Source organism: Entelurus aequoreus, linkage group LG03 (assembly GCF_033978785.1).
Source record: "Entelurus aequoreus isolate RoL-2023_Sb linkage group LG03, RoL_Eaeq_v1.1, whole genome shotgun sequence".
Lineage (NCBI taxonomy): Eukaryota > Metazoa > Chordata > Actinopteri > Syngnathiformes > Syngnathidae > Entelurus > Entelurus aequoreus.
This window is the reverse complement of record NC_084733.1, coordinates 51,238,442-51,250,109: the sequence shown is the minus strand read 5'-3', so window position 1 is coordinate 51,250,109 and position 11,668 is coordinate 51,238,442. Positions and strand designations below refer to the sequence as shown.

Genomic DNA, 11,668 nt, shown 5'->3' with positions numbered 1-11,668 from the left:
GGTGTACCTGCTCGACCACACGTAGAATGCAATTTCAGCTTGCTCACGTAAGTGACAGCAAGGCGTACTAACTCAGCAGCCACACATCTTACACTGACGGTACCAATACCCAGAATCCCATGCAGCCCTAACTCTTCCGCTCAACCAACGCACGGAGAGGGGGGGGGGGGGGGGGGGTTGATGTGTGGGGGATTTGGTGGTAGCGGGGGTGTATAATGTAGACCGGAAGAGTTAGGGCTGCATGGGATTCTGGGTAATGGTTGTGTTGTGTTTATGTTGTGTTACGGTGGGATGTTCTCCAGAAATGTGTTTTTCATTCTTTTTTGGTGTGGGTTCACAGTGTGGCGCATATTTGTAACGTAACAATGTTAAAGTTGTTTGATACGGCTACCGTCAGTGTAAACTGTGTGGCTGATGAGTAAGTATGCTTTGCTGTCTCCTGTGTGTGCAAGTAATAACATCATGCAACATGTGGCTGGACTGGCACGCTGTATGTAAATGCTATAGAGGACAATTACTGCAGTGCAATTAGGGCACTCCCTTTATTTAGTAATTAGAGTGTAAATAGGATTATTTTTTCCCTGGGAGTAATCTATGAGAGACACTGAGATCCATAAGTCTCCTGGGAAAATCAGTGGGGTCGGCATGTATGTAGCTGAGCCGCATCAGAGTGGTCAAGGAGCCGCATGCGGCTCCGGAGCCGCGGGTTGCCGACCCCTGCCCTATAACTACTTGGTATTGGATTGATACCAGAATTTGTAGTATAAGCCAACATTTGTGTGAAGTATCCAAACAACAGAATACATGCTCATTCCATTTGAACTGAAGTGTAGATAGAACATGTTAAAACAGAAAGTAATCAGATATTAACAGTAAATGAACAAGTAGATTAATAATCAATTTTCTACCGCTTGTCCCTCATAATTTTTACAAAATAATAGAATGGGAAATGACACATTATGTCAGCAGCCAAATTAGGAGCTTTGTAACACGTTTACCTTACTTACTAATAACAAAGAAGTTGTCTAGTACAGGGATGTCAAACTTGTTTTCATTGAGGGCCACATCACAGTTATGCCTGCCATCAGAGGGCCGCTTGTAACAACGAATAATGTATGAATTTGATTTAATCCTTAATTATATACATTGTTTTAAGTAGACTGTCGATTTTTACATTTACAACATTTTACTGTAAAATATAGTGTTTTGTTTTTTTTAAACATTTTACGGTAAATGGAAAAACAGTACAACTGTTGTTGTGTTTTTGGAGGGGTGGCTTTACGGACAAATCTGGCAGCTGAGTTGCCAGAATTTTTGTGTTGAATGTACATTGGTTTTTACAACATTATATTGTTAATGGAAAGACGTTCTTTTTTTATTCTTGCAACTTAACTGCCAGTTTTTCCATCCATCCATTTTCTACCGCTTATTCCCTTCGGGGTGGCGGGGGGCGCTGTAGCCTATCTCAGCTACAATCGGGCGGAAGGCTGGGTACACCCTGGACAAATCGCCACCTCATCGCAGGCTGCCAGTTTTTCTTCCGTAAAAATAAATGTACTGTCTTTCCATTTAAAGTAATACACTGTTAAAAACGACAACCGCAGATTTTACAGTCAAAAACTGGCAGCTCAGTCAACAGAATTTTAATGCAAAAAACAGTAATAGGTTTTTTCAGTTTACAGTAATATGCTGTAAAGAACAACGTAAAATGTATTGTCATTTTTATCAATCTGGTAGTTTGCTGTAAAGTTAAATATTTTTATTTAGACAAAAACATGTATGGAAAGTATGATAATATACTGTAATATTTGTTGCAATATTGAATACTATTAAAGTTGAAAAGGTATGCAATTTCAAGCAGTACGTATATTTTTTCTGTCAAAATGAATATAATCAATTACATTTAGTGAGAAAATATTAAGTACTTTATTGAAACATATCATTTCCAGGTGTTTGCGGGCCAGATAAAATGATGTCGGGGGCCAAATCTGGCCGCCTTGAGTTTGACACCTGTGGTCTAATATGTTCACTATCTTATTTCATGACCAAATTGTTCCTTGATTTCATTAAGAAAATGTGTTTAATGAATCACAAAATTTTCTATTAAAATAAAGACAATAATGGTCCCCTTTATACTGAAAAGTATTGAAACACATTTTGGCACCGGTGACAAAATATTGGTATCAGGACGACCCTATACAGCGCCTAAGCATCAAATCATATCAAATGTTCTTGCTTGGTTTGCAATCTGGCTGCGTGGTGATGTCAGAGAGAGGTGGATGCACTTATTTAGACATTAAGTCAAGCTCTCAGCCAGAGGGGGTGAAGCTCCCCTGTGTGTGAATGCTTAACGGTGAGCTTTGCCGTTTTCAGTCCACATTTAATGCACTTCCTTGTGGTCAACATGTATTCTAGATATGTTAATCCCATCCTTAAAACGTCACAAACATAATTCAAGTTTTTTCTGTTACGGCGCAGGCGCAGTTCCGCTGCGCAGACCGCGCCTACGCGACGCCACAGCCGGAGGCATTCTGCAATCAACGCACTGACTGGGACTAATGAAAGGCGACAGGATAAAGAGCCTCGCCGCTGACTTCTCCTCATCGGAATTTAGCCCTGTGTACAGTAAGCTTCGCGTCCCTGACTTCCCTCCTGCTCTTTCTCGTTTTGCTTGTCTTCCTTGTGCTTCGTCCTGATTGTCCTCGTTGTCTCTTGTCCCCTACAGCCCCTGTGTCTCAGCTTTTGCTGTGCACTTCTGCTGCTGCTCATTCCCCTGGACCTTGATTGCCTTCCCGATCCTCGACCCCACGCTTGGACTCCTGGACGCCTCTCTCCTGCCCCACGACCCCGCTCGGACCTTGGACCCCTTTTGCCTTTTCCCCTCTGGACTTGTTTGCTACCACATCCAACACGCACTCCAACAAACCTTCCGGTATTTACATACGTTTAATTTCCACTCATAGTTTTCCATGGGGCTAACGATGGGGCAAGATAGCCTTTGTTTTCCTTATTCTAGGGCCCTGCATTAAAGTGGGCCACGTCAGCTCTTAGCAAAACTTTGGGACTTAATTCCAACTATACAGCTTTCCGCAAATAATTTCTGGCGGTCTTTGATCACCCTGCTGACGAAAGAGACGCCGCCCCCAGACTTCATTCCCTCCGACAGGGCCCCCGATCTGTGGCCTCTTACACCCTGGAGTTCCGCACCCTGGCTGCTGAGAGTGGATGGGCTGACAAGGCACTTCAGAGCGCCTACAGGAGAGGATTTAGTGCAGACCTGGGCATTCTGCGGCCTGCGGCCCGCATCCGGCCCTTTGTACGTCCCTGTCCGGCCCGCGTGAGGCCAATTATAAATTACAAAATACATTTAAAAAAGTATCTATTTCGAGTGTGCAATACAACGGTGCTGCTTTTGTTTTGAAAATCATTATTTGTATTACTTCCGTGTGGACGTATGCTCGTGAGCGCAGCGGCAATCACAAATTACAAAATAAATTTAAAAAAACATCTTTGTCGTGCGTGCAATACAACTGTGCTGCTTTTATTTTGAAAAGTGTTATATGTGCGTATGTCCTGGGAGTGAAGGCGCACAGCGACAATGATGCCCGGTTATCCCCGAGACGCTAAAAAGAGAAAAGTTGATGACGAATGGCGTGTTTTCAACAAGACATGGACTGCCAAGTAAAGGTAAAGCCGTTGTGCTTCATTGTGGTACACATGTTGCTGTGTTTAAAGAATATAGTGGAACGACCTGCTGAAGTAGATGTTGTCTTCTTGAGTTGCGTAAATGAGGAGTGAGGAGACGTGCGTGTGGAAGGAACGAGATATGTTGAGCTGTGTTAGTATAGCTTGCTCAATAAAAGTTTAAAAAGAGCGTCAGACTTGGTGTGCACTTCTTCTGGACGCTACAATTGGTGTCAGAAGTAAAACTTTGCGCATACAGCACTGTTTGTGTGCTACGTCATCGGGAGGTACGTGCCACGTGAGGAGCTCGCCGCAAAGAAAGAGAGAGAGAGAGACAGAGAGAGACAGAGAGAGAGAGAGAGAGAGAGAGACAGCGTTTACAGGTGCAGCCACGCTGCTTGCCACGGGGGGAATTCCGCCCTCAATGAAGACTCCCAGGTTTGATGGCAAGGCGAACTGGGAGGCATTTCATCCCACTTCTGACATCAATTGTAGCGTCCAGAAGAAGTGCACACCAAGTCTGATGCTCTTTTTAAACTTTTATTGAGCATGCTATACTAACACAGCTCAACTTATCTTGTTCTTTCCAAAAGGAAAACCAATCCCCACTCCTCATTTCCGCAACAGCAACGCCTCCCCCTTCTTCGCCAATCACCTTACAGGCGTGCTACGTTCACAACAAAGAGGATGCAGGATAAAGTGACAGAAATTGAAATTTTTGCATTGTATTACACATCAGGAAGTGTTGTGTAAGAAAGTGTTAAAAATAAAACCACCAAAAGCCATCTGCTTTTGTATAAAGATAAGTTAGGTTAAATGAAAATATTATTATTATTATTATCTATCTTACGGTATATCAAAAATAATTTGAGCAAAATTTAATTGAAATATTGTCGGTGTGGCCCTCCAGCAGTGCTTGGGTTGCTCATGCGGCCCCCGGTAAAAATTAATTGCCCATCCCTGACTTAGTGAGACAATTAAAGACGGATTGCTGCGGGATAGGCCGTCTTCCTGCCATGAGCTCATCGAGCTAGCCTTGCTTTTCGATCAACAACTTATGGAACGTGAAGTTGAGAGAGAGAGTGACTATAGCAGCCCGGCATCAGCAAGACAACCTCGCCCTGCCGGCCGATCCCCTCACGAGACAGACAGGCACAGCTAATTCGGTTCAAACCACTTCCCCGGAACCGATGCAAATAGGCAGGTCCCATCTCACTTTTGAAGAACGGGAGCGGAGGTTCCAACACCTTCTCTGCCTCTACTGCGGTCTGGCGGACCACCATATCCGCAACTGCCTCTTTTGTCCAAAAAGATCGGGCTCACCAGTCAAGGGGATCCTGGTGAACCATACAACTATCCCCACTACTCCTTCTAGGAGGGATCCGAGTATTCTGTTTCCCGCAACTTTGACTTGGGAGGCTAGGACATTATCTGTGGGCGCCTACCTGGACTCCGGAGCTGACGAAAGTTTCATCGACCTAAAATACGCCCAAGAAGCTGGTATTCCCTTAATTCCCCTAGAGACATTCGTCTCTGCCCTGGCCCTAGATGGCCATCCTTTGGGTCCTATCAAACATCGTACCAAACCTTTGTCATTTACTCTTTCTGGCAATCACACAGAGACCATTAGTCTCTGGGTTCTGGACGCTCCGGTAGCCCCCCTCGTCCTCGGCCAATCTTGGTTGGGTCAACATGACCCCCATATTTCTTGGTCAACTGGCAAGATCCTGGCTTGGAGCAATCACTGCCACGCACACTGTCTCAGGTCGGCAGTGGTACACCCTGATAAACCGAGACCAGTTTCACCCCCGGTTGACCTCTCCCGAGTCCCGAAAATGTACCATGACTTGGCCGCAGTTTTCAGCTAGGAGAAAGCTCTGTCTCTTCCGCCTCACAGACCTTACGACTGCGCTATCGACCTCATCCCCAAAGCAGTCCTTCCTTCCAGCCGCTTGTACAACCTGTCCCTTCCTGAAAAGCAGGCCATGAGGGACTACATCTCAGAGTCGCTTTCCCCGGGTATTATCAGACCATCTAAGTCCCCTGTGGCCGCAGGGTTTTTTTTTTGTCAGTAAGAAGGATGGATCCCTCAGGCCCTGCATCGATTACCGTCAACTCAACTGCATCACCATAAAGAATAAGTACCCATTACCCCTGCTGAACTCGTCCTTCGAACCTTTGGCCTCCGCCACCATCTTCACTAAATTGAATCTACGCAACGCTTATCATCTGGTACGCATCAGGGAGGGAGACAAATGGAAAACTGCATTTAACACTCACCTGTGCCATTTCGAATATCGAGAAAATGCCTTTTGGACTGACCAATGCTCCCGCAGTTTTCCAGGCCCTCGTCAACGACATCCTCAGAGACATGATTGACCGTTTTGTAGTCGTTTACCTTGACGATATTCTCATCTTCTCTAAAGACCCACAGGAGCATCATCAACGCGTCCGCCTCGTCCTGCAAGGTCTGCTGGAGAACCGTCTCTTCGTCAAAGCAGAGAAATGTGAATTCCACTCCTCATCTGTTGATTTTCTTGGAATTGTTATTGAAGAGGGGCATATCAAGGCTGACCCCAAGAAGGTGAAGGCGGTGGTGGAATGGCCTCAACCCTCTACACGAACTGAGCTGCGACGTTTCCTGTGATTTGCCGGATTCTACAGACGATTCATTAAGGACTTCAGTAAGCCCTCCATGCACTTAAAGGCCTACTGAAATGAATTTTTTTTATTTAAACGGGGATAGCAGATCTATTCTATGTGTCATACTTGATCATTTCGCGATATTGCCATATTTTTGCTGAAAGGATTTAGTATAGAACAACGACGATAAAGATTGCAACTTTTGGTATCTGATAAAAAAAAGGCTTGCACCTACCGGAAGTAGCGTGACGTAGTCAGTTGAACATATACGCAAAGTTCCCTATTGTTTACAATGATGGCCGCATGAAGTGAGAGAGATTCGGACCGAGAAAGCGACAATTTCCCCATTAATTTGAGCGAGGATGAAAGATTTGTGGATGAGTAAAGTGCAAGTGAAGGACTAGTGGGGAGTTGAAGCTATTCAGATAGGGAAGATGCTGTGAGAGCCGGGGGTGACCTGATATTCAGCTGGGAATGACTACAACAGTAAATAAACACAAGACATATATATACTCTATTAGCCACAACACAACCAGGCTTATATTTAATATGCCACAAATTAATCCTGCATAAAAACACCTGCGTGTTTGTTATGCTAGCTCCTAGCTCCTCTGCTAGCTCCTAGCTCCATAGAACACGCCAATACAATACAAACACCTGATCAACACACACAATCACTCAGCCCAAAAGACCGTTTACCTAACCCAAGGTTCATAAAGCTTATATATTTTTAAAAAGTTACGTACGTGACGCGCACATACGGTCAAGTTATCGAATGTTTAGCAGCCAAGGCTGCATACTCACGGTACCTGATATTCAGCTGGGAATGACTACAACAGTAAATAAACACAAGACATATATATACTCTATTAGCCACAACACAACCAGGCTTATATTTAATATGCCACAAATTAATCCTGCATAATAACACCTGCGTGTTTGTTATGCTAGCTCCTAGCTCCTCTGCTAGCTCCTAGCTCCATAGAACACGCCAATACAATTCAAACACCTGATCAACACACACAATCACTCAGCCCAAAAGACCGTTCACCTAACCCAAGGTTCATAAAGCTTATATATTTTTAAAAAGTTACGTACGTGACGCGCACGTACGGTACGGTACGTGTTATGCTAGCTCCTAGCTCCTCTGCTAGCTCCTAGCTCCATAGAACACGCCAATACAATTCAAACACCTGATCAACACACACAATCACTCAGCCCAAAAGACCGTTCACCTAACCCAAGGTTCATAAAGCTTATATATTTTAAAAAAGTTACGTACATACGCAAAAAAAGCCAAAGCTGCATACTCACAGTAGCACGTCTGCGTCTTTGTCATCCAAATCAAAGTAATCCTGGTAAGAGTCTGTGTTGTCCCAGTTCCCTACAGGCGTCTGTGTATCCAAATCAAAAGTCCTCCTGGTTAGAGTCTCTGTTATCCGAGTTCTTCCATCTTGACTGCATCTTTCGGGAATGTAAACAAAGAAGCGCCGGCTGTGTACTGTTGTGGCTGACTACGTTCGAAAAATACGTCCATTTCGCACCGACAACTTTCTTCTTTGCTTGCTTGGCTTCCTTCTCCATAATGCAATGAACATGATTGAAACAGATTCACGAACACAGATGTCCAGAATACTGTGGAATTATGAAATGAAAACAGAGCTTTTTCGTATCGGCTTCAATGTGGAAGGCATACCCGTGTTCGCCGGGCTACGTCACACGCATACGTCATCCTCAGAGGCGTTTCGAACCGGAAGTTTAGCGGCAAATTTAAAATGTCACTTTATAAGTTAACCCGGCCGTATTGGCATGTGTTATAATGTTAAGATTTCATCATTGATATATAAACTATCAGACTGCGTGGTCGGTAGTAGTGGGTTTCAGTAGGCCTTTAAATCAACCAATATACCTTTTCAGTGGAACCGTGAAGCTGGAATGGCTTTCTGTTGCCTTAAAAGGAGTTTCGTCTCTGCACCTACCCTCGTATACCCAGACCCAGACTGCCCATTCATCGTGGAGGTGGACGCTTCCGACTCCGATATTGGGGCAGTCCTCTCCCAACGCTCCAAGCAGGACAACAAGATTCATCCATGTGCCTTCTTTTCGAGACGTTTATCCCCTGCGTAGCGAAACTATAATGCTGGTAACCGGGAGATACTTGCTGTCCACGAGGCCTTGAGATACTGGAGACATTGGCTTGAAGGGGCCAAACACCAGTTTCAGGGCCTCACGGACCACCGCAACCTCCTGCATGTCCGGTCGGCCAAGATACTCAATGACCGGCAGGCCCGATGGTCCCAATGTTTTGGTCGTTTTGATTATGTGCTCTCTTTCAGGCCAGGCTCACGTAACACCAAGGCTGATGCCCTATCCCGCCAGTTCTCGGAGGAGCCCACTTGCAACACTCCGGAGGAAACCATTATTCCACCCTCCAGGATAATCGGCATGGTCACCTGGGAAGTGGAAGGACTGGCCCCAGACGCCCTGAAGGTTAATCCCGGACCAGGGGGAGGACCCCCCAACAAACTCTTCGTTCCCCGTGAGCTAAGTCCTCGAGTTTTGGACTAGGGGCACTCCAGTGTCTTCTCCTGCCATCCGGGATTCCAGCGCACCCTCTCCTTCATCCGCCAGCAGCTCTGGTGGCTACCGATACCCGTGAATTTATCGCCGCATGCAGTACTTGTGCACGTAATAAACCTGCCCACAGACCGCCGGCAGAACTACTGTGCCCTCTTCCCGTCCCCAGTTGCCCTTGGTCACACATCTCTCTGGATTTCATCACTGGCTTTCCCCCTTCCCAAGGTAACACCACCATACTTATCATCATTGATCGCTTTTCCAAAGCCGCACACTTTGTCCCTCTACCCAAGCTTCCATCTTCCTCTTAAACTGCTGACCTTCTCACTAACCACATAGTCAAACAACATGGCATCCCTATGGACATTGTCTCGGACTGTGGCCCCCAGTTCACATCCTGGGTGTGGCAGACCTTCTGCAAGAGAATTGGGGCCACAGTTAGCCTTATCTCAGAGCAACGCTCAGGCAGAAAGAGCAAACCAGAGTGTAGAAACCATGCCGCGCTGCATCTCCGCCCGCCAAACATCTTCACGGAGCAAGTTTCTGCCCTGGGTCGAGTTTGCCTACAATTCCATGAAGAGTTCAGCTACTGGGCTGTCACCATTTTAGTGATCCCTAGGTTACCATCCCCCGATGTTTCCTCAACAGGAAATGGAAGTTGCAGTCTCTTCCTCACGTAAACACATCAGGAGATGCCAGCAAGTCTGGAAGGCCGCCCATGCCTCTCTGCTCAAGTCCTCCGAGAGGATGTGCCGTAGTGCCAACCGGTGACGCATTCCGGCCCCCTCGTACTCCCCGGGTCAACAAGTGTTATTACGGGCCAAGGACCTTCACCTACAGGTACCATCACGTAAACTCGCACCCCGATTTGTAGAACCCTACCCCATAGAAGCCATTATTAACCCGGTTGCAGTTAAACTTTCTCTACCCCCCTCTGTCAAATGACACCCTGTTGTCCATGTTTCCCAGATTAAGCCTGTTTTGAGCTCCCTCCCCCGACCCAACCCCCCCTCCCAGGATTTTGGACAACGGCGACCCTGTCTGGACCGTCAAGGAGATCCTCGGGGTCCGTCGGCAAGGTAGATGTTTAGTTTATTTGGTTGATTGGGAGGGTTATGGGCCTGAAGATAGGTCCTGGATTCCTGTCTCCTACCTTGCTGATCCCTCCCTTCTGGAGGAGTTCTATTAGGCCAACCCAGGAGCTCTCCGGGCTCGTCGGGAGCCTCGCATAAGAGGGGGGGGCACTGTTACGGCGGACGTGCAGTCCGCTTTTCCCTCTTCTGCGGGAGCACCTAGAAGCTCCACTGAGAGCGCCACTAGACACGCCCCCGCACGCGCTGCGCAGACCGCGCCCACGCGCCACCACAGCCGTAGGCAATCTGCAATCAGCGCACCTGGGACTAATGAAAGGCGACAGGATAAAGAGCCTCACCGCTGACTTCTCCTCGTCGTAAGGTAGCCCTGTGTACAGTAAGCTTCGCGTCTCTGACTTCCCTCCTGCTCTTTCTCGTTTTGCTTGTCTTCCTTGTGCTTCGTCCTGATTGTCCTCGTTGTCTCTTGTCCCCTACAGCCCCTGTGTTTCAGCTTTTGCTGTGCATTTCTGCTGCTGCTCATTCCCCTGGACCTTGATTGCCTTCCCGATCTTCGACCCCACGCTTGGACTTTTGGACGCCTCTCTTCTGCCCCACAACCCCGCTCGGACCTCGGACCCCTTTTGCCTCTTCCCCTCTGGACTTGTTTGCTACCACATCCAACACGCACTCCAACAAACCCTCCGGTATTTACATACATTTAATTTCCACACATAGTATTCCATTCACACACATAGTAGCATACACACCCCACGTAATCATCAAGTGCTCAATAAAACCCGTTGAGCTTGACCCTCAGTTGTCGTGCCGTCTCCTTCCTCCCTGTTGATACATAACATTTTCATGTGTTAGTTTCAACAAAATCTATACAATAATTGTTTTTTTAATACACGTAAACATACCGTGTGTGTTTATAGGGCGGAAACTTTGGTTTAGTGTGGGATGGAGGGTCCTTTTGTGTGGGGTGCCAGAATTTGGTGCTATACCCCAGACTGAGTCAGCCTGCAATGATCGTTGATGATACTATTTTGTCTAAATATTATATCTCATATTCTTATATCACTAGTTGACACTTATTTTGCAAGAAGACCAATTCATTGATTTGATTGAGCTTCAAGAGGTAGTCACCTGAAATGGTTTTCACTTCACAGGTGTGCTTGAAGCTCATCGAGAGAATGCCAAGAGTGTGCAAAGCAGTAATCAGAGCAAAGGGTGGCTATTTTGAAGAAACTGCAATATAAACATGTTTTCAGTTAACTTACATAACTCCACATGTGTTCATTCATAGTTTTGATGCCTTCAGTGACAATCTACAATGTAAATAGTCATGAAAATAAAGAACATTGTCAAGACTTGGACTTTGGCGTGGTTTGTTTTCCCTTGGTGCAAATGATTTGGACCAGACATGGCGTGCAGGTGAATACATATTTAATTTTAACACTCAAAAAAGGAATAAACAAAAACTCGCACAAAGGCAGAACTATGGACAAAAAACAAAACTTGCAAACTATGGCATGAATAAAGAAAACTTACTTGGACGAGAAAAGGGTATGAAAAAGAGCAGCATGGATCATAAGGGTGTGTAGAGAGTGTGATGTCGCCAGGCTGATTGCCTGGCAACTACGGGCTTAAATAGTGAAGACATGATTAGTGACAGGTGTGCGAGTGCAAAG

General features: G+C 46.1%; 1 long non-coding RNA gene across 1 annotated transcript; it reads left to right on the top strand.

Annotated features, from left to right (window-relative positions):
• The first annotated feature begins 2,504 nt into the window (after positions 1 to 2,504).
• On the top strand, positions 2,505 to 11,080 carry LOC133646585 (uncharacterized). The gene is made up of 3 exons (XR_009825318.1): positions 2,505 to 2,625; positions 2,726 to 2,932; positions 10,475 to 11,080. It is a non-coding gene; the product is annotated as an uncharacterized LOC133646585 (long non-coding RNA).
• The last annotated feature ends 588 nt before the right edge of the window (positions 11,081 to 11,668 follow it).